The 24,945-nt window shown below is 35.5% G+C and overlaps 1 protein-coding gene across 1 annotated transcript in view; it reads left to right on the forward strand.

The window, feature by feature from the left end:
* GPC5 (glypican 5) overlaps positions 1 to 24,945 on the forward strand; it is a 1,411,748-nt gene that overhangs the window by 154,739 nt on the left and 1,232,064 nt on the right. The window lies entirely within an intron of this gene.

A 24,945-nucleotide genomic window follows, 5' to 3' on the forward strand; every position in this document is an offset into this window, starting at 1 on the left:
TCCTTCAAGATGAAACATAGCCATATTTTTTTAGACAAATAAGGGACACATTTAAAAATAGGTCTGTTATTTAGGCTGAAAGAAAAATGATCACCTATAGTAATTAAGAAATGTAGGAAGGACTGAGGAGCCGTAAAAAACTAAATATATGGATACATTTAAAATAATACTCTGCAGGAAAATGTTATCATAGCAGGCCTGTTACTACTATCCTTAGAGAAGTCTGCTTGCAAGACTGGCCTTTGGCTGGCCTCTGGGAACTTGGCTGGTAAACAGTTCCTTACACTTACAGAAAACTTTCTGAAATTGTAACAGTTCACTATTCCTGGGATGTTTATACAAATAACACGATTTATGCTGAATATCTCACTTCCTCATGAGAGATTGGAATTTTGGCACAAGCTTGGCAGAAAGTGCCTATGTGACCAGTCTCTAATAAACCAGTCAAACAACCCCGTTATGGGTCTTGGTCACTGAGTCTCTAGTGAGTTTCCATGAATAGAAACAATGTGCACATGTTGCTGCATTTTCATTGTTGAGGAAAAAGTACACTCTATGCAACCTCTTTGGGAGGGAGAAGAGCGCCAGGAGATCTAAGTGTGAATTCCTTCAGACCCTGCCCACTTCTTTACATTACAATCCTGCTCCATGTACTTTCTACAGAGACTTAAGAAATCTTTGCTGTGAGCACAGCTATATGCTGAGTCCTATGAGTACTTTTAGTGAATCCCCATATGTAGGGATGATCCTGGGGACTCTGGACACAAATACTACCTGGTAAAATGATAGTAAAAATACCCTGTAGGGTGTAAAACATATATAGTATTAAAATACACAATAATAACATCAAGTCATGAGTCAAATGACATATATGCATCTGAGGTCCTTTTTCTCTCCAAAAAAATGTAAGGTTATAATTCAGATTAGACTCCTCCAGGTCAAGGATGCCTATTTGAAACCTCTGAAAGAATAGTAAAAGAATGAATAACTACCAAGAAAATACATGGAAAATGGTATAATAAAAAATTTAAAAAAAAAGTCAAGTATGAAAGGAAACAAAACATAATAAGAAAAGTAGGCACAGTAGCAAATAATAAGTCAGCTAAATTAACATATCTCAGTAAGTGAAATATGTTAATATGGTAAGCGCTCAAAGTCAAGGATGTGAGACTGGGAAAAAATAACCTAATCATGTGCTGCTTATAAAATACAACCTAAAATGAAAGAATTTAAAAATTGACAAGTAAAAAAGATAGAAGAAAATATATAATACAAACACCTAAAAATAAACAAGTAAACCTAATGAAAATAAAAAGCACACCAAGCCATCATAGTTATGGCAATATTGATATTTGAAAAATTTGTCTCTAAGGCATAAAGCATTATTAAAACCAAAAAGGAACATATTAGAGTGATTAAAATTTCAATTTATTACGCAGAAGTAACAGTGTTGGATTTGTAGACATCCATTAGCATGTTTTAAAAATATAGAACAAAAATAACTTATTGAAGAGGAAGATAAAAATAAACTAGTAAGAATACAGTAAACTTAAATTGTGTGATTAAAAATTTGGAAAGGCCTACCTAAGACACTGCCCACACTATATAATATGGCACCCACTGAAAGTGCACAAAGGCATTTACAAATGTGAACACATTCTGGGCTATAACAGGAGGATGAACAAAGTTAAAAAGATTGTTTCTGTTCACTAGAGAATTAAATTAGAATAAATAATACAATGATTACATAAAAGTCCCTTATGTCTGGAAATTTAAATATACTTTTAGGTTAGGGAGACACTGGTAAGTATTAGAAAAAAGTTTGAATGGAATAATAAAGGAAAAGAAGAAATGTGAAATATTTGGATGCAGAGGGAAATTTAGAGTGGGTAAGTGAATTTCTTACAAGTAAAGAAAAATGGAAAATCAATGATCTTGGTATCCATCTCAAAGAAAGTAGAAGAAAGGAAATAATGATAACAGAAAAAATAAAAAGCAAAATGAAGCTATCAAAATGAAGAGTTATTTGAAAAGTCTAATAAGATAACACCCTACCTTCCCCCAACTAGACTGAGCAGAGAGATGAGAATAATTAAACTGTTCAGGAGAGAAATAATACACAAAAACTAGGTAGGGTTGTTTTCAGGAATGTAAGTTTGATTTACCACCAGAAAAATCATGTAATATAATTTCTCAAGAGACCAAAGAGGGGAAAAAGATCACAGGATCATCTCAATATGGGCAGAAGTGCATTGTATAATATTTGACATCCATTGATGGTAAAAATAGTGTCTACAAATAGAAATGAATTTGATAAAGGTAGCTAGAGAAAACCGATTATGGCAAACATCATACTTAATAAAATCTTGATAATGTTTTTCTTCTCTTTTTTTTAATGTTTTTATTTTTTATTTTTGAGAGAGACAGAGCATGAGTGGGGGAGAGGCAGAAAGAAAGGAAGACACAGAATCTGAAATAGGCCCCAGGCTCAGCACAGAGCCCAACGCGGGGCTCGAACCCACAAACCATGAGATCATGACCTGAGCCGCAGTCGGATGCTTAGCCAACTGAGCCACCCAGGAGCCCCGATAATGTTTTTCTTAACATTGGTAAGGCTACAGCGAAGCCCACAATCATCACCTCTTCTCGGTATTACTGGATAGATTACTACAATAATGCAAACAAAAGAAGTAAAAGTATTGGAAAGGAAAAACCAAAACTGTTATTTACTCACTGATACGGTTTTTTAAATTCCACAATAATTTACATATTTGAACTACAAATTGAATTTTGCCAAAGCTGGGACATAAAGTCAATATTCAAACATCATTTCAACATGCCAACAATAAACTAAGGTTTACCAACAATATAAACTCAAATTGAAGTATACTAACAATAAAATGAAATTGTGAAGAGAGATGCAATTCATAATAGCATCAACAATGTCAAATACCTAAGATGGCTTAAACTGCTACACAAGTTAGTGAGCTATTATAGAGAAAAAAGAGATTTATAAATGCAAATTAATCCTAATCAGAATTCTGTCAGGTTCTCTTTTTTTTTTTTTTTTAGTAGAAATTGAAATGCTGATTTCAAAATTAACATGTAAATGAAAAGGGGCGAGAATAGGGAATACTTTTGAAGAAGGATTTGGGAGGACTTTCTAATATTGAGATTTTTTACAAAGATACAGTCCCTACTATAGGGTACTGTTGGTGTCAAATGGGACAGAAAACAGTGTGCAGAAACATCCATAAACACATGAAAACTTGATTTAAGATTTTTTTGGTTTGTTTTAGTAATAGTTGCTGATTCATTTGGACAATCCAGAGGGTAAAATGAAACTTGACCCTTATACCATCCACATGAAAAAAAATCAATTTTATGTGAAATACTGACTTATATGTAAAAGGTAAAATATTCATGAATATTTTCATAACTTTGGAATAGGGATAATTTCATAACCAAGACAAACCATTAACCATGCAAGAGAAGACTGAAAACTTGGGCTACATTAAAACTAAGAACTTGTTAATAAAGACTTCAGTAGAGAATGAAATGTAAGTCACAGATGGAAGAAGATATTTGCAAAACACATATTTTAAAAAGGGCAAGAGAAAAAAAAGGGCAAAAAACTTGAGCAGCCAGTCTACAAAGAGGAATATCCAAATGGCCACTAAACATATACAAATTGTTCAACTTCAAAAGACTGACAATAGTAAATGTTGGCAAAGATGGTGAATTCTCATATACTACTGGTGGGAATATAAATTCGCATAATCATTTTGGAAACAAGTTTACTAATATTGAGCATATGTGTACTCTAACCCTTCACTTTAGCCTCTGAGTGTGTGTCCAACAGAAATGCATATACATGAAAGCCAAGAGCAATGTGGAAGAATGTTCATAACAACATGTTTGTAATATTCGAAGTGGAGACAGCTCAGATGCCCATCAATACTAAAATGAATGGATTGTATCGAATCATACAATGAAACGTGATGTAGCAATGGATATGAATGAATGCAGTCACTCTTGAAAACATGGATAATCTTACAATTATCATGTTGAGTGGAAGGAAGTTATGAATATAGTATAATTCGATCAATATGAAGTTAAAATATGCAATAATATTAATATACGGTGTTTGAGTCAGAATAATAGTTATATTTGGGGGGAAAATGGGGTTGTAGTAAAAGGGCCACAAATAGCTTCTGGGAGGCAGGTTACACTCTGTGAGTGCTTTTTCTGAGCTGTGCATTATTTGTGTATGTGTTATATTTTTAAAAGCTAAAGAGACTACATACAGAATTTAGAGTTGAGCTCTGCCTATTAATTTCTATCTACATTTTGAGGTTATTTTTTCTTTTAAATATGATTTTTAATATTTATTTTTATTTCAAGATTACTTTGTCATATTAATATGTTAGAACATGGAAATCTGAGGTAAATTTTTAATTTTTTAAAATTTATTTATTTACGTTTATTTATTATTAGGAGACAGAGAGAGAGAGACAGAGCATGAGTGGGAGAGGGGCAGACAGAAGGGGAGACAGAGTCTGAAGCAGGCTCCAGGCTCTGAGCTGTTAGCACACAGCCAGACACAAGGCTCGAACTCACGAACTGCGAGACCATGACCTGAGCCAAAGTCAGATGCTTAACCAATTGAGCCACCCAGGCGCTCTTGAGGTAAATTTTTAGGAAAACAAAACAAAACAAAACAAAACAAAACAAAACAAAACAAATAAGTTATATTCTTCTTAAAAATCTTATCTAAGATTGTCTACTTCTATTGTCTTTCCTTCGAGCTTAAATTAATTGCATGGTCCTGTTTTAAATATGCTAGACACACTGTTTCCTGGCTTACAATAGAGTCCAGTTTTATTTAGACAGCATTACTTTTGATTAGTTTGATGCTTTTAAATGGAAATATTTGGTAGATATGTAACTTTACAAATAAAAATGGAAATGAGTTTAGGGAAACAGGCTAGGTATATTAGATATGTAGGAAGAAACTCTGATAGCAACAACCAAAATTAGTGTCTCTAATAGTGACATGCTGAAGTCAGAGAGAGGTCCCAGAAATCTCTAATATGTTTCAATGAATTTGCACAAGAAAATTTATTTCCAAACTGCTACAATAATATTGAGGTACTGTTAACTCATTGTTTTACTAAACAACTCACTTAAATTTCTGGTCTTCCTTGATATTTTAGAATTATCGTCAGTAACTAAAAAGTTTGGCAATTAACATGTTAGGGCACGTATAGTGTTATTTGAAAGTGAAATGAGTTACTTACAGATAGACCTTGCTTCAGAGTCATTTCATACACAGAGTATAAATATGTAACTGAAGTGAGGATTATTTTTTTTAATGTCTTCTTATAAGCAGTAAAGTTTCTTAAGCATCTGCTCAAAATGTCTAATTGTGGGTTCTTTCAAGTGCATATTTATGCATAAAATAATACTAGTAAAAAAAAAGTAATAGTAAGGCACATTTGTATTGGTATCACTGTATAAAACATCTCCTTATTTAAGAAAAGAAGCAGTGCATTGGAATAGTTTGGCCAAGGAACTATCCTTTTCATTAAACCTTCATACCAACTTCCCTTGCTTCTTACTTCTTTCTTCCTACGTTTAGACAATCATTCAGCGGAGAGTTTTCGTGTGGCTTCTTCCTGATCTTTCTCTTTTACGCAACATTTTACAGACTGTCACAGCACCCACTGATATTTCTTGCTTTAGTCATGAATGATATCAGTTTCTTTTTGAAATATCATCATTTTATTATTATTTGCTTTTTTAATGAAGGCTCTTTTCCTAATGAAATTCCCAGTTTCTGAAAACAGGAACGGCCTTTTCTTGTTTTTGCACGTATCAACGAACACAGAATGTGCTCGAGACATCTTCATCAAATAGAGTTGTATGGTTAAAGATTTAAGCTTGTATGAATGAAGTCCAACCCTTTTGGGAGATTACTGTTTAAACAATTTCTCCTGCATTGTGTATTATCCTTGCCATATTGCTATTAAAGTAATGAGATTTCTGGTTCAGTACTCATAATGTGGAACCTCACAATAGGAAATTATAAAGAACAGGTTCAAATCAGCTTCAATACTGGTTGCACATTAAAACCATTACAGGTCAACCCTGGTGCCTTCCACAGAGTGTATTCGCAATGCTGAGTTACTGGTGGATACTAACAACACGGGTGTAATCCTCCTTTTACTGAGAGTTGGAGAAACATCAACTCATCTAGCGGTGCCTTGCGTTTCCCTAGTGGTTAATACTAATCATGCTTCAAAAATCCACTCATACAGCCATGATAAATATCCTTAAGCTTCAAATATGCATGTGATCTTTAGGATTAATTTTCTCCCTTTCTGGGCATGTCTGCCCAGCTGCGTGTAGGAATATAAGATTGTTTTGAAGGACTACTAGTTAAGAACAAGTCTCTGTAGTCACATTGCCCAGTATTGACGGTGCAGCCTTGGGAAAGCTTCTTAACTTCTCTGAGCCTCATTTTCTATATGTAAGTGGAGATCATGATGGTGCCTTTTTTAGTGGGAGAGTTGAGACAAACTGAGGAGATAACCTTAAACAATTCCCTTCTCGCTCCACAGGTGATATGTACTCCCATACCACACAAAAAAAAAGATAGGTGAGAGCATTCCCACTTTTAAAAGTTTTATCTCAAAAATTTAAATTTATGATGTGAATCTTCACTTGTTCTTTCTTCCTGCCTTTCATCTCTAAACGTGAGACTGTCTCTTCCTTCACAAGGCAAAAGCTAGACCTGTACTCATAACCTCTTCCCTCTTTGCATTCATCACCTTCCTGTATCCTCTGTCCCTTATTTTGCTGTATTTTTAATTTCTCTCATTCCAGTTTTTCTTTCTTTTCAGCCTATGCTTTAGGTTGTGTTTGATTCTGACAGCCATTTGAACTGCTGCTTCATGGTTTCCTCCCTTTTCCAGCAAACTTAGAAAAATTTTACACTCTGTATGGGTTTTATCAGCTTTTCCATTAGTTGATATGTTAATATTAATAACCCAAACTTGTTACAAATAGAATGAATAGACATTTTTCTCATTATCTCTTCAGCTCACCAGTGTGCCTTCTATGCCCTTGTTCCTGAAATGGCTCTATCAAAGATCACTGGTGACTGCTGGGGGATCCCACTTTCCAACTGGCTGACTTCTGTGCAATAGGTGGTCCTTGACCATTTCTCCCTACCGTTGATAGCTCCTCTGTAACTTCTTTTTCAAATTTAGTTATAGCACTTTTCTAATCCTCTTGCCTTTTTAAAAATGACTTCTTTTTACTGTTATTTCCCCTCCTTAATTGTGATACATATTTTCAGTTTCATTTACCTTTCCTTTTCCTTTATCTTTATATTCTCTCTCTCCCTGTCTCTCTCAATAGTCTCATTTAATTATAATCTTTTACCACTTACCAGTGTTCCAGTGACTTGACAGTGTATATTTCTAGGTCACATCATCTATTTGCAACTCCAAATGCAACATGAAAACAGGCCACTGGATGTCCCATAAGTGCCTCAAAGTGAGCATCCCCAAGATGGTAGATCTGTCTTTTTCCCCCCATTCTACTGCTCTAGACCACGCCTTCATCCCCTCTCATTTGGATTACTGCAGTCACCTCTAAATTAATCTCACCACTTCACATCATGAGAAGGGTTAGGAAGGAAAGGTCTATAAGTGCATGGCTGAGAATTTCTTTATAATTTCTCCAATGTGCAGAAAGTTGCTGGTTAGTACAAATTGTCAAAGGGACCAGAGTGGAAATTTTAGTCCCTTTCTCTTTGAGTCAGCTTCATTATCTTGGATTTATTCAAGTGTGTGAGCTGCTTCACCCAGATCCATGCATATAGAGGCCGTGTGGCTAGGAACACTGTATTACATACTTTATGTAATTTGAATTTATGTCACTATTTCATGATTAGATTCCAAGATGTGAAGATCCAAATTATTTACTCAGTGAATATTAGAAATATTTTTATATTTTGCCTTGCTAAGTTTTATGACAATTAATGGGTATTGTCTATGGAGAGATTATATTAAATATTCTTCTGTCCTTTAGTGTGTTAGCTTGGGGTCTAATAATTTTGTTATTTTATAATATAAATTACATAAAAATTTAAAAACCTTACTTTTGAGAGTATTATATAATATGCTTTTGAAAATATGTCATTTATTTATATGTATTTTGCTAATTTCAGTATTTTCCTTAATAAACATGTATATTAAGGGTCAAACACATATTTGACCCTTAATATCTGAAACCACTATTTATTTATGTGAGTCATGGGTGTACTTGAGAAGGAGAAGGAAAGTACTGATTTGAAGCTTCAATTATCAAATTATCTTGATATCAAATAAATATAAAATATCAAGTAATATTTCCAAAATATTTGAGAATATGTCATTTACCTTTTTTTCCTATTACAAAGATGGATTTCTAAAAATATTTATTGATTAAAAAGGCTTTGAACTGTTCCTATCTTAGTCCGTGTGGGCTGCAATAACAAAATATGGACTGGGCAACTTAGAAACAACAGGAATTTATTTCTCACAGTTCTTGAGGCTGCGAAGTCCAAGATCGAGGCATTGGCAGACCTTGTCTCATGTGAGACTGCTTTCTGGCTGTGGATAGTGGCTTATGTCCTGACATGCTGGAAATGACTAGAAATTTCTCTGGGACTTCTTATGTAAGGACACTAATCCTATTCATGAAGGTTCTGCCCTCATGCCCTAATCACCTCCCAAAAGCTTTGCCTCCAGTATCTTTACATTGGAGATTAAGTTTCAACTCAGAATTTTAGGGAGACCCAAACATTCAGACCATAGTAATTTTTCTTAATAACATTTGATTTCTTCACGTGTTTATTAGCTGTTTATAAATCTAATTTGAAAAATGACCCTAGATAGTTACGTTTTTCTATATTTTATCTTAAGGAAATTAATGCTCATAGCTGTACAGTTATATCTGCTTAGTTATGTCACAGCAATAAAAATGTAACATGCTTATTTGGGTTCTATTCACCTACCATTTGTAAGCATAAGAGTTTATTGTACTAAATTAACCTGTCCTATCTATACTATATTCATAAACTTAATAGCAGTCCTCCATAGTAAAATAACTACAAAAATATTTTATTTCTGTGTTATGTGTAACAAGACATACATTTGTCTATAAAATAATTATAATCATTTTACTAGGACCATAAGCATTATTATAATGAATGCAGTAATTAATCTCCTTTATTTCAAAAACATGTCCAAGTTCTATTTTAAAGGAATTTAAATAGATACGTTGCTGGATTTGTACTCTAAACCTTTCATTTATATCTACAAAATGATGTAATTTGATCACATTAGAAACAATAAACTGTAAGTATTTATGCATTTTTGTCCTATGCTAGTTATGAAATCTTCAGAACATTGAAAATAAGTACAGTTGTATAGTTTTTCTTCCTTTTCACATGATAATTTAAAAAGGTGTGACATAAAATGTTAATATTTCCTTTCTGTGGGTTCTTTTTAACTGATATTTTATTTTATTTTTTGGTATTTTGCAGCATAACATTTTATAATTCAATGGGAACCAAAATTCTACCTCACAGTGAGCTGCCTTTTTGTACTTTTTCTCTCAGTGGTGCCTTTTAAAATATAAATCATCTTTTGTTTACCTATTTTCGGATTCTGAACTGTAATTATAATAAATTTCTGTCTATGCTTTTTAAGGTTCTTGAATTCTGCACTTGCATATGAGTAATACAAAATAGTTGGTAGAACAAACTGATTCTAATGTTTATGTGGAAAGTCAAAAGACACAGAATAGCTAGTACAATATAGTTGAAGAACTAATCTAGGACCTGACCTCAACACTTACTGTAAAGCTGTAGTAACCAAGACAGTGTGGTTTTGGTGAAATAATAGACAAATAGATCAGTGGAGCCAAATAGAGAGTCCTGATATAAATCCACAAAAATACAGTCAACTGATTTTCGACAAAGGAGCAAAGACAATCAATGGAGCAAAAATAGGCTTTTCAACAAATCATGCTGCGACAGCTGGATATCTGGGTGCAAAAAAGTGAATGTAGACATAGACATTCTACCTCTCATAAAAATTAACTCAAAATAGATTGTAGACTTAAATGTAAAATGCAAAACTAAAACTCCTAGAAGGTAACATAGGAGAAAACCTACATGATCTGGATATGGGGATGACTTACTAGATACAACACTAAAGGTATGGTCCATGAAGGAAATAATTGATAAGCTGGACTTCATAAAAATGGAAAATTTCTGCTCTGCAGACAATGTCAAGAGAGTGAGAAAACAAGCCACAAACTGGGAGAACATATTTGCAAAAGACACATCTGATAAAGGACTGTTATCCAAATTATACAAAGAACTCTTAAAACTCAACAATGAGAAAACAATTTGAATAAAAAATGGACCAATGACCTTAACAGACACCTCACCAAAGAAGATATACAGATGGCAAATAAGTGTATGAAAAGATTCTCCACATCATACATCATCAGAGAAATGTAAATTAAAAAACCAATAACATAATATTATACATCTTTTGGAATGGCCAAAATCTGGATCACTGGCAACACCAAATGTTCATGAAGATGTGGAACAACGGGAGCCCTCATACATCCTCTAGTGGGGATGCACGCTCATAGCAGCTTAATTTTATTTATTTATGTATTAAATTTTTTTTTCAATGTTTATTTTTGAGAGTGAGAGAGAGAGAGAGACAGAGACAGAGACAGAGCGTGAATGGGGGAGGGACAGAGACAGAGGGAGACACAGAATCAGAGGCAGGCTCCAGGCTCTGAGTTGTCAGCACAGAGCCCGACGCGGGGCTTGAACTCACAAACCGTGAGATCATTGACCTGAGCTGAAGTTGGATGCTTAACCAACTGAGCCACCCAGGTGCCCCTAGCTGAATTTTAATTTTTTAATGTTTATTTATTTTTGAGAGAGAGAGAGAGAGAGAGAGACAGAGTGTGAGCAGGGGAGGGGCAGAGAGAGAGGGAGACACAGAATCTGAGGCAGGCTCCAGGCTCTGAGCTGTCAGCACAAAGCCCGATGTGGGGCTCAAACTCACAGACCATGAGATCATGACCTGAGCCAAAGTCGGACTGTCAACAGACTAAGCCACCCAGGCATCCCCCCTAGCTTAATTTTAATTGGCAAAACTTGGAAGCAACCAAAATGTCCTTCAGTAAGTAAATGGATAAATGGTACATCCAGACAGTGGGAATATTATTCAGCACTAAAAAGAAATGTGTGCTCAAGCCATGACGAGACATGGAGATATTTTTTTTTAAGATTATTTATTTATTTTGAGAGAGAGAGACACACACACACACACACACACACACACACACACACACACACACACAGAGAGAGAGAAAGAGTATCCCAAGTAGGCTTTGCACTGTCAGCACAGAGCTTGATGCGGGGCTTAAACTCATGAACCACAAGATCATGACCTGAGTTGAAACCAAGAGTTGGACGCTTAACCGACTGAGCTACTTAGGTGCCCCAAGACATGGAGAGATCTTAAATGCATATTTTTAAGTGAATGAAGTCAAACTGAAAAGACTCTATTTTTCTAATAATATGATATTCCAGAAAGGGCAAAACTATGGAGATTAAGTAAAGATTACTGGTTACCAGGGATGAGGGCAGGAGAGAGACAAATAGGTGGAGCACAGAGAATATTTTAGGGCAGTGAAAATATGATGAGACTATATGTATGTATGAAAATATGTATGATACTGTAATGATGGATACATGTCAGTATCCATTTGTCCAAGTGTGTAGAATATATAATACCGAGAGGTAACCTTCAGATGAATTATGTATGTTGGGTGATTATGATGTGTCAATGTGGGTTCATCATTTTAAATAATGTACTAGTCTGGTAAGGGTGTTAATAAGGGGAGGCTTTGTGTGTGGGAGGGGCAGCAGGTCAATGGGAATTCTCTGTACTTTCCTTTTCATTTTGCTGTGAACCTAAAACTGCCCTGAAACAAAAAGTCTTTAAAAGGCAGTTGGGACAGAAAGGGACAAGATTCTAGCAATAACTGAATAAACTTAAGAACATAATCTGGATTCCTAATACTTAAACTACTCCTTTTCCCAAGCATTTAATTTTATATGTTCTTTTTCTCCTCTTGGAAATGTTCACTTCTTTCCCTTTCTACTCATTGTTTCCTTTGCTTCTCCTTCCAACTCTGTATTAATCCCTGGTATGTAATTCTTCATTGTTTTAGAACCTGTTTAAATGTTTCAGTTAATTTTTACAATTTAATCTCCCTGAAAGTGAGAGGCAGAACTACCTTGTGGTTTTAAGCAGGAACTCTGGAGTCAGAATGCTCAGAGTCAAATCCTACCTAGTTACTGACTTGTGCAGCTTACCAAACCTCTCTCTGTGTCTTTGTCTTCTCACCTGTAGGGATGTGGTGAGCCTTACCTGTTAATATGGGCAGGGTTCTGAGATCAGGTTCTTCTTGTTTGCCTTCTCTTTGTCCATCCCTTCTAAGTGGAAGGGCTGCTTCTTTTCCTCTCTAGGGTTAAATCTTCAAATTGAACTTGGATTATCAATGCCCCTCACCTTATCAGGGACCTTCCTGGTTTCAAATTCCTGAACTAGGCTGGACACCATAGTTCAGTGATATGGAATATTTGTAAGATGACATCCATGAGCTTTTATAAATGATTAGCCTTTTGCGTAGAACTGTTTTCCCACCACCTTGTGAGCGCTGCCTCATTTGACACATTGCTCAAATTTATTCTGATTCTCATATCTTTAACCTTCTCTGCTTCAGAGTCCCAAGTCCACATCACCCTCTTAGACTTCACCTTCCTGACTTATAAGTGTTGCTTTACTTGTCTAGGTCCCAGGCAGAATGCACATTCTTTGAGAGAGATAGAGTGTTCTTCTATCCCAACAGTATCCCAACAGTATGATTGGCCCAAGTTATCTTTTTTTTTTTTAATGAGTGAATAAGTGAGCATTTGAATTTGATAAGAACCTTATTTCTAGTTTATTACCATAGGAATCCAGTTCAATAAAATAACATGTGACCTTTTAAATAGTAGAGATTCTCTTTCCACCCATGATTTACCAAGAAATGTGCTCTCACCAAGAAGTTTTAAAAAATCAAAGACTGTTACTTGACAGGCCAAATGACAAGAATAACAGCTTTATTTTTGAGCAAGTTCTTATTTAAGAGAGTTTCATGTCCCATTTATCATACAACTAACTATCCTACGTTTTGGAATGACCAGCAATTTACTATATCTCATGCTATTCTCTTCCTTCATATCTTTTTCCTAGGAAGTAATTTTCTCTTAAAGTCAATGCAGCTTATATTTTATAGCCAGATGCAGAAGATTAAAGAATAAACATGTCATCTTATTATAGAAAAAAAGTTTTTAAGGGCTATGATTAATTTCTGCAACTCAGTGCCTGGATATATGTCAATAGTTTGTGGCTAAAGAAGATGTCTTCAAAAGCTTTCGGTAGTTGAGTGTATGTATTTTTGAGGTATGATCGTATGGTTTGGTGATTTCTGTACAAGGAATTTATTGTTCCATTGATCTTGTCTATTTCTCTTTGTCTTTGGTTGAAAACAGAACTGACAGAATTACCAATAGAAGTAAAAACATAGATAGTATGTGCCTTCTTGAACTTTGCAGATTTGGATTTTAAGCATTGATCTGTTATTGGATTGGATTGACAAGACTGAATGTCAAGTCCATTCAGTAATGTAGCTTTAGAAGGTCTTACATTTTAAGTTGCCTACATAGTCCCTATACCAAACCTACAGAGGAGTTATTTTCCTTTTCTTTTTTAAAAGTTTTTTTTTAAAGTTTATTTATTTTTGAGAGAGAGAGAGAGTGCAAGTTGGGGAAGGGCAGAGACAGAGAGAGGAGGACAGAGGATCTGAAGCAAGCTCTGCACTGACAGCAGCAAGCCTGATGTGGGGCTTGAACTCACGAACTGTAAGATCATGACCTGAGGCAAAGTCAGACACTCAACTGACTGAGCCCCTGGTGTCTCTTTCTTTTTCTGAAATCCTAAGTGGAATCTTTATTCATTACAGTTAGCCTTTTATTCTTTTTAATTAAAAGATAGCCTTTAAATTTTTTTAATATAAAATTTAAATGTCTTAAATATCCCTTTAATACCACTTGAGCTACCTCATCACAAATTTTTATCTCTAGTATTGCTTTGATTTTTATTCAGTTTGAAGTATTTTCTAATTTTTATTATGATTTACTACTTGTGAGTGATTCAGAAATATGTTTTTAAGGTTCAAGCACATGAAGTCTTATGTTTTCTTCTTGTTACTGGCTTCTCTTCCCTCTTCCTTTTCAAAGTAGTCTCCTATAATTATTCCTGTTCTTTTAAGTACAGTACATAATTTTCTGCTGTACCCTCTGGACTTCTTTTTCAGCATATACATTTGTTGGAATTTGTTTTCTATTTCAAAAAAAAAGACAACTTTGACCCCACGTTACCCTTTGTAAACTCATTTCTTAGCTTCCCTTTACAGCAACATTTTTTTTCTTTTTAAGTTTTTTTTTAATGTTTATTTTTGAGAGAGAGAGAGAGAGAGAGCAAGCGAGCACGAGAAGGGGAGGGACAGAAAGAGAAGGAGACAGAGGCTACAAAACATGCTCTGCAACAGCAGAGAGCCTGATGCTGGACTTGAACTCATGAACCATGAGATCATGACCTGAGCCAAAGTCAAGATGCTTAACCGACTGAGCCACCCAGGTAGGTGCCCCTATAGCAACAATTTTTGAAGGAGCCCTTAGAGTTGGTGTTTCCACTGTCACCTCCCATTTTCTTAACCCATTTTAGCCACCTTGCTATTGTTACCATTTTTGGGCAATTGCTTTCATGACCTCCATGTTACCAAATCCATCAGTGATGTTTTAGACTGATTTTCTGTCAATTGGCTCTGTCAGTTAGTGAGAGCAAGGTGTCTCACTAACTCTCTGACCTCTGACTCTCACTGAAATCTCTGACCTCGCTTGTAGATTTTTCTCCTTTCTCTTTGCAGCTCTTTCATTTTTTTGCTTCAGTATTTTTAATTCTGTTATTGAGTGTATACACATTTGTGATTGTTACATTCTCCTGATGAATTGTCACTTCTTTTTTTTTCCAACGTTTATTTATTTTTTTTGGGACAGAGAGAGACAGAGCATGAACGGGGGAGGGGCAGAGAGAGAGGGAGACACAGAATCGGAAACAGGCTCCAGGCTCTGAGCCATCAGCCCAGAGCCCGACGCGGGGCTCGAACTCCAGGACCGCGAGATCGTGACCTGGCTGAAGTCGGACGCTTAACCGACTGCGCCACCCAGGCGCCCCGAATTGTCACTTCTTTATACTTGATACTACTCTTTCCTTTGAAATCTACTCTGATATTCATATAGCCATTCTAGTTTTCTTTTAATTAGTGTTACTGTGATACATCTTTTCCCATGCTCATGCTTTCAACCTATTGTTGCCTTTGTACTTAAAATCTGTTTCTGGGGCGCCTGGGTGGCTCAGTCAGTTAAGCGTCAGACTTCGGCTCAGGTCGTGATCTTGCGATTTGTGAGTTTGAGCCCCGCGTGTCTGTGCTGACAACTCAGAGCCTGGAGCCTGCTTCTGATTCTGTGTCTCCCTCTCTCTCTGCTCCTCCCCCACTCACACTCTGTCTCTCTCTCTCCTTCAAAAATAAATAAACATTAAACAAAAAATTAAAAAAAAATAGTGTGTTTCTTAATAGGCAGCATATAGTTGGGTCTTAATTTTTTTTATCCAATTTGATAATCTCTGCCTTTAAATTAGTTTATTTAGGTCATTTGGATATTATGGAATTAGGCATGTGGTTAAGTTTAAATCTATTGTCAGTTTTAATGTCTTTCTTGTTAATTGTATTATATTTGTCAGTTCTGCATTGGTATCAATGTATTGAATTTTCTGATCATGGGTTATATGTTCCTGGTTTTTTATGTGACTGGTAATTTTTGGTTGGATATCAGACATTGTGAAATCAATTTTCTTGGGTACTGAATGTTTTTATATTCCTGTAAATGTTCTTGAGATTTGTTCTAGGATAAAGTTAAGTTGATTTTTCTGAGTCTTCCTTTTCAAATTAAAAAACAATTTTTTAAACCTTAATTTACTTTTTATTTTTGAGAAAAAGAGAGAGAATGTGTGAGTGGAGGAGGAACAGAGAGACACACACACACACACACACACACACACACACACAGAATCCAAAGCAGGCTCCAGGTTCTGAGCTGTCAGCACAGAGACCGATGTAGGGCTCAAACTCATGAATCACAACTTCATGACCTGAACTGAAGTCAACGCTTAACCAACTGAGCCACCCAGGCACCCCTAAGTCTTTCTTTTGAGATTCGTGGGTAGAACACAAGGGATTTTTAGTTTAGGGTTAATTATTCTCTACCAGGAGGCAAGACCCTTCTGTGTACTCTACCCAGTACCTCATGAATTATGAGGCTTTCCAGTGTGCTGATAGGGACAGACACCATCTGCTGTGTCAGTGTTGTTTATTCCCTCTATTCTTTGGGTGGCTATTTCCCTTGCTTTTGTTAGTGACCTTTTATGCATGGATCAATATTCTGATGAATACTCCAGGGAGACCTGCTGCAGATCTCTGGAGTTCTCTGTGCATCTCTCTCCTTTTTGTTAGTCTGTCTTGCAAATTCTAGATGCTTTGATTTCTCCAGATTCTCAGCAGTGTCTCTTTAATTCAACAAATCTTCCTGGCTGTACATATGATCCCCTTCCCAGCACAAAGTCTGGAAAATCTCAAAGCAGTAAACTGGGGCAATTGTAGGACTTTTTTCCACCCCCCACCCATCCCCAGATTTCAGGGATCACTTTACTTCATTGCCTGGTATCCAGCATCTTGAAAACGATTGGTTCACATATTTTCTCTATTTTTTTATATTGTTATTTACTTCTGGTAGGATTGCAATTCCAGTTCCTGTTACTCAATCTTGGCCAGAAACAAAACTCTTTTGTTCTGTGTTTTTAGTTCTCTTTTTTAGTTTTTTAGTTCTCTTTAGTATGACTACTTTCTCAGAATTGATCCTCTGATTGTGGTTGATGGCCTTTCCAGAATCGACCTAACTCATACTTTGCAAATCTTGTTTTGACCTCATTATCTGAGGGAGATATTCCCTCATATACCCTTACAGTGAGCCAGTTTTGAGCCTGCATTGCTGGGTGCACAAACTCGGTTTGTATCAATGCTTTACTCATGGGTTTTGCCCCATGAGACACCTGTCAAACTCCCAAGAAACATAAGCCTATTTCAAGTCTATCCCTCTAAGGTTGTAACTAAATCCTGGCCACATTGGACAGTTTATTTTCATTACATGGGTGAGCAGTGGGCACTTTTTATGCTTCATTCACTGTTCCTGCCCTGAGGTTCAAAATAGCATATATGTGTAATGGCCTTACCCTTGATGCCCCCGTCCTGTCTTCCCTGTGAGCTGCTGATTTCAGCTCCTGTCTACTCCCCTGAGTTCCCTATTCATTTCTACTTCACGGAGATTTTCTTTCTTTTTTTAATCTTTCAAATATGAAATGTTTTCTATTAACTTTGTGTTTTGGGATCAGGAAGGAGGGAATTCCATTTATGTTAAATCTATTTCACCTGGAATGAGGAAAAAAAAGTTTTGAAGAGTTAGCAAAAAGTAGAGACTGTGGGGGGAGGTAGCCTAGTCATTTTAGTAACCCCTGATTGAAATTCTTGTCAGTTTATATTTTTTTAATTTTTCAAAAAGATTATATATACATTACCTTTGTATTTATGTAGGCAAAGATTCCACTTCAGCACTTTAGAAAATGCCAACCCTAATTCAGAGAGATAGTAAAGATTTTGCTGAAACTGTTGCTGTTCTAGAGTTATTCAAAATTCTGGTAATGATTATAAAAGGATAAAAACTTTTTATATTGTATGGCACTTTTTAATGTTGTATGGTATGAGAGAAAACCATCTAGTAAAAATTAAAAAAACCTTTATATAGATATTTATAAATATGTTGTAGGGAGAACTATTTCACTAATGGAATTTAAGAAATGAGTATCTGATTGGAATATCTGAAAATATGGGGTACCTGGCTGGCTCAGTTGATTGAGTGTCTGACTTGATTTCGGCTCGGGTCATGATCCCAGGGTGGTGGGATGAAACCCCATGTTGGGCTTTGTACTCAGTGTGGAGCCTGATTAAGATTCTCATTCTCTTCCTCTGCTCCTCTCCCCCACTTGCATGCTCTCGCTCTCTCTCTCTCTCTCTCTCTCTCTCTCCCAAATAAATAAATAATATCTGAAAATAATAATAAAAAAGATTCTGATTGTAGTCAACCTATGTCTGACTTTGTTTTTCAACATTCCTTCTTTCCTAGTCAGACTGGCACTATAGAATGTCCAAAGTCCTGTATCCCTTGGTCTATTTCTACCTTGATGTGTATTGTAGTCCATTGTCTTAAAGAAAGGCAATAACTTCCTATTAAAGATATTTTCCTAAATTTGATGTACTAGTTGAAGTCTTCAACAATTCAAAAAAGTTTCCTGATTGCTAAGAGTCATTCATAACGCCATGTTTTACCCATTTTTTAATGGCTAATAATGAAAAACTTTCCTATAGAATCCTTGCAGGGGTATTTGTCAGAATTTGAACTTGTTTTCTCATTCTGTTAAATATCAATCTTACATCTTATTGTACTTTTAACCTTTTATATAGTTACTTAAATTTAGCTGCTCTTAACATTTGCATGTTCAGTACACTCAAGTCCCTACCTTTATAAATTAGGTTTCTGTACATTTCCATTTTTATCATAAAATGGTTGATAATTGCTTGATAATTGGTTATCATAATTATTATCATTGAGCATTTGGATACAGGGTAGCCTTAAGTAAGCATCGCCATTAAATACATACATACATATATATATATATATGTATATAATATATATTATTTAATAAATAAATAACATATAAATACATATATATAATATAAATAAAAATAAAAATATATTTATAAATATGTAAATATATAAATATAATATAGATATTATAAATATTATAAAATATTATATAAATATAAATATATAAACAAATAATACATATATGATATATATATAAATAATTGATTCCTTTAAGAGTCATCACAGACATTAGACAAAAATAATGTATGTATTGAACACTCAATATTTTAATTATAAGGAAAAACAAATAACTAAAAATATTAAATTCAGTCATTGTAGGAACCATTCACTTTAATAAAGTAATGAAATTCATTTACATAAGGTACAAAAGAAAATTCATCTCATTAATTCACAATTACATAGTCTTCCATTTTGAAGTGGAATGTGGATGAGTGGTAATTATGTTTTCATTTATGAAAACACTTTATAAATTAAATAAGCCATATTTAAATATATTGAAGCTGGGATGCCTGGGTGGTTCAGTCTGTTGAGTGTCTGACTCTTGATTTCAGCTCAGTTCATGGTCTCATGCTCCTGAAATCGAGCCCAGCATCATGCTGGGTGTGATGCCAGATTAAGATTCTCTCTCCCCCTGCCCCTCATCTGCTCATGCTTTCTCTTTCTTTCAAAAAAATAAAAAACAAAAACAAAAAATATTAAATATATTTAGGCTGTCCAGAACCTAAAAGTAAAAGGGTGATGTGCTTTGTTAAAACTAAAAATGTGTTGGGATACACTTAATTAGTGGAAATGTTCCAAAAATCTACATAGAAAAAAATAAGCAAGATACATAGTGAGACTCAAGGATTTTTTTTTTTTTTACTTTGCCTTCTTATAACTAATTGACCTATAGACTTATATCTAATTGACCTAGCTAAAGTATAGGAAATTATTTAACCATCAGTTATGTTAGGTTTTTGCCAACAATTTCTATAGCTAACGTATTAAACCAATGTATATATTGCAATAGATTGGAACATAAATTTAAATTTTGGTGTCTGTTTTCAGTATTATAGCATTGATTTGATCTTTAACTTTGGTCTCATCATAGGAAGATGTATATACTTTTGGCAGTCCCTATAATTAACTCCAGTCAACTCATTAGGAAATATATTCAAAACATAGGAGAGCCTGGGTGCCTCAGTTGGTTAAGTGTCCAACTCTTGATATCAGCTTAGGTTGTGATCTTGTGGTTTTGAGATCGAGCCCCACATCGGGCTCTGCACTGAAAGTGGGCCCTGCTTGGGATTCTCTCTCTCCTTCTCTCGCTGCCTCTCCCCTGCTTGTGTTCTCTCTCTCTCAAAATTAATAAGTAAATTTTTAAGAAAACATAAAAGAAGGTCTACTTATCTTTATCTATACTAATTAAGATATTCATTTATTAATATGTTGATTTAAACTACATCTGGATGTTCTGGACATCGTGTTAGGTCTTCAAGAAATAACAAATAGAAGTGAGCATGGCCAAGAGGACCATGGGGTTCCATTCTTAACACATCAGCAAGATTTATTAAAGTTCTTTGAACCAAAAATGAGTATCCAGTAGGTAGTTTGACAGTCAATATTTTAAAATAACCAATCAACAACTATAGAAATTTTTGCCTAACTCTGTCTTTGGTACTATAGGGTACCAAAAATAATGACTTTTTGATGCACTGATTGTATGAAGAACCCTGTATCCATGTTTTTCCTGCAAAGTATAGAAATGGATGTTTAAAATACCTTGTATCGGTAGACATGAGGTTGGGGATGGAAGAATAGAAAAAGATGAAAGCTGAAGGTCATCAGTGAGTTAAAGTAAATGGGAAACAGATCTCAACCAATCTCTTTTCATTGGCCAGGCAACAAGCTATATGTTAGTAGTTAAGAGAGAGAAACACTATAGAATTTTGGCACTTGTCCCTAGTGTCTCCTTTATCTTTTTCTTCAAGATTTATCTGTGGGAGGATGAAGTACATGTATTCACAATACTTGTGGTTATGGGGATATTTTATTTATTTAGGACATATTTGTGTGTCCAGCACTGTTATAGGTTATGAAAGCACCTGACTTAGATATTTGCAAGAGTCTATTTGCAAGAGGGTGGTGTATTTGGCTAATTTATTACAGGAGTTGTTTTGGATAGAATAAATTATTACCCATACCAAAATCAAATGTAACAATCTTCTAAGTGATTTGACTTGCACTTATCCATCTTTGTGAGATAATAAGCAATTAACCAATGATCGGAATGCAGGATATAATTTGTGATGATGGCTCTAATAATGGAGTTTAATTAACTTCAAATAAATATTTTAGTGAGCATTCATTTGCACACCCAGATGTTTATTTATAATATAATAGCTTGTCTTTTTTGTCATTACCCACTGCACCAGAAATCATGCAGCAAAGTTAAGATCCATTTAAAATGCCATGATCTAAAAAGTCATAGCTTTTTTGTGTGTATAGCATTGGTATCATGATTAGTAAGCAGATCACAAAATGGCTGACAATCTGGTGTGATTGATGATATTGTTTTCCAGTTCCTGAACATATTGTTCTGATTCTGTCAGATAGATTTGTGAGATTGGCTATTTTGTATGACGTTGGATATTTCTTAATTGAGTGAGTATCATCATTTATAAAGCATTGTTCAAGAAGTCATTCTTTTTAATTATGAAAAGAAATAATCTTATTTCTTCAATTGTTATTTGAATTATAACGGTCAAGAGGCTATTGATGGATAGGTTATTATGCTTGTAGCAGGGAACTGCCATACATTTAGAATATGGAGTTCAGTGTGCTTCTTCAACCGCCTTGACCCATTTTTTTTTTTAATTTTAGAGAAAGAGAACATGCATGAATAGGGGTGAGTGGCAGATGGAAAGAGAGAGAGAGAATCTTAAGCAGGCTCCACACTGAGTGTGGAGCCCAACACGGGACTTGATCCCTGGGATCATGACCTGAGCTGAAATCAAGAGTTGGATGTTTAATTGACTGAGCCATCCAGATGCCTGGACATCCCATAGTTCTTTCAGTCTACCAATTACATGGGAAATAATGATTCTGTCTGAAAAGTAATTTATGTGATATGTGTGTAGAAATATTTAGACACAACTGCAATAGTGGGTGGGTAGTACAAAAGAAAGCTTCTGAGAATTTATTATAAGGAGGAAAAAAAGTATGACAGAGGAGCTTGACTTGGCCACATGTCCTGAGAACCAGAGCGCAGTCCTAGTTCAGGGCAGAGTGAAGTTACTCTTGTTTCAAGCGGTTTTTACCCATACCACCTCACAGGGAAGAGACTATGTGTGAAATTTTAGAGTTCTCTCCCATAAATGTTGTAATGCCTCTGATTCAAGCAACTTGGCTATGAAGTTTCCCTAAGAAAGGAGAGCTGTTTCAGTCACGTGTGACAACAGCCTAACCAGCTTGCTTAGTGGAAGTGGGGCATGAACAGTGGCTCTGAAGTACTTATCTGTGATGTGGAAAATCAAGATGCAGTCCGCAGCTGGTGGCAGAAGTGATCATGCCCCATCCTGAATACTTACACAGTTCCCAGTGGAACTTTCAGTAGTACTCTGGCTGAGGGTGTACCTTTCAAAGGTTGCTATGGCCAGAATGATGCAAAGTGTTCTTACTGAGCTTGCTAAAATTTGTATGTAAAAGTTAACGTGGAATGCTTCGGTGGCTCAGTCGGTTAACTGTCTGACTTCAGCTCAGGTCACGATCTTACGGTTCATGGGTTCAAGCTCCACATTAGGCTTTGCTCTGATAACGCAGAGCCTGCTTCAGATTCTCTGTTTCCCTCTCTCTGTGTCCCTCTCCTGCTAGCATTCTCCCTCAAAAATAAACATTAAAAAGTTTTAAAAACTTTTTCATGTTTATTCATTTTTTGAGAGAGAGAGATAGAGTGCAAGTGGGGGAGGGGCAGAGAGTGAGGGAGACACACAAAACTGAGCTGTCAGCACAGAGCCCAACTTGGGGCTTGAACTCATGAACTGTAAGATCATGACCTGAGCCCAAGTCAGCCACTTAGCCAGCTGAGCCACCCAGGTGCCCCAAAATTAATTTTTTTTAAAAAATGTAGTGTGATCTAACTAGTAAAGAGGCTGGTTGCATAAATAATTTTTTATTTTGATGTGAAGCTTTGAAGGGCATATTTTGTGCAGGCAAAATTGAGACTATTAGATCATTTTACTTTATAAGTGTCTCTTTAATGAACAAAAATAATCCAGTTATTATAAAGATGAATGAATATACATGTATAGATATCTATTTTGTATTTTTATCATATAGTAAAAGAACAATTAGACTACTAGACTAAGATTAATTTGAAGCATCTTTTGGCAAAGCATCTTATGTTTTTTTGTACCATTTTCAGATGTAAAAAGATACTGGTACTAAAAACGTTAATCTTACTGATTGCAGCTAAACTTTTATATGCATCATATTTTTTTCACATGCGATATTTGAGGACAGAATTATAGATAACACTGAATATTGCCCCAAACTCTAGACATTTTAATATTTCTGTATTACTGCTTTTTCTGTGCAACAAATTACCAAAACCTTAACAGCTTAAAAAGCACATTTATCATCTCAAAAATTTTGTGGGTCAGGAATGTAGACATGACCTAAATGGGTCCTCAGCTCAGGGTCTCTAAAGGCTACAGTCTAGATAGAGACTGGGCTATAGTCTCATCTGGAGACTCAAGTGGGGAAGAATCTGCTTCTAACCTCACTCAAGTTGTTGACAGAATTCAGCTCCTGTGGTTGTCAGACTGAGGGCCACAACTTCTTGTTGGCTTTCAGCTAGAAGCCCCTCTCAGATCTCAGAGGCTGCCCTCTGTTCCTGGAGGACACCTTCTCTTTCTAAAGAGTGCCCACATTTTCTTGCCTCATGTACTTCCTGAACCTGGCCACTTACTTCATCAAGACAGCAAAGAGACTTTTTAGAATGAGTCTACCAGGAAGACAGTCTCGTATAATTTAACATAACCATGTAAGTGAGATCCTACTACCTTAACTATATTCTTTTGGTTAGAAGCAAGTCTCAGCTCCTTTCCATACTCAAGGGAAGAAGCTTATATGAGGGTGTGCATCTTAGGGGTTGACAATTGTGAGGGCCATAATTTTTTATGGCTTATATAGAACATATTTATTTTAACAAGCACACTGTTTTCTGAGACCTAGCAAATGTGAGTTACTATATCACTAATGCTGCCAAATGTATAGGACTGAAAACTGGAGGCATACCTTGAAGTTTTGGTAGGTGTTGGCTCTGAGAACCATATTGATTTGTGCTTGGGAGGACATTTGCTGAAGCCACCATTTTAGAAGTCCTACCATTCTTTTCAGATTTTGGAGTGTGATATCATTATTTTTACCTCAAGTAAACTGAATATTTTACACTTGCCATATGTGATTTTACACATGCTGGGAAAAGATCTTCTACCTGCCCAATGTGTTTTGTCTGTCAAAGAAGGAAAGATGGCAGTGTAAACGAGACAACCCTCCCTTCTCTCAGATCCAGCAGGACTCCCATGCAGTACACAGGTGATAATAACAGCTCACAGAACAGTCTTTTGGGTTAAGGGACAAGTGGAATAAACACCTTTTATTTATGTTGTATATCTAAATTTAAGCAAAGGTTCTTAGTAGAAGGCAGAATAATTGCATAAACAAAGTTTCATTTCCTGGCTTATTCCAAGATAGAGTCCTTCACTAATATAAGAGTTGCTTAGTATTCATGGCCACTCTTGTAGACAGTGAAAGGTTTTCCCCCAAAGACAACTACACAGAGAAAATCTGCATTTCATGCTTCCTATCATCTATATCCTAAAACTATGTAATCAACTAAGGAATGAGTCTTTCATTGAATCCCAGGGGAA

Source organism: Leopardus geoffroyi, chromosome A1, assembly GCF_018350155.1.
Source record: "Leopardus geoffroyi isolate Oge1 chromosome A1, O.geoffroyi_Oge1_pat1.0, whole genome shotgun sequence".
Taxonomy (NCBI): domain Eukaryota; kingdom Metazoa; phylum Chordata; class Mammalia; order Carnivora; family Felidae; genus Leopardus; species Leopardus geoffroyi.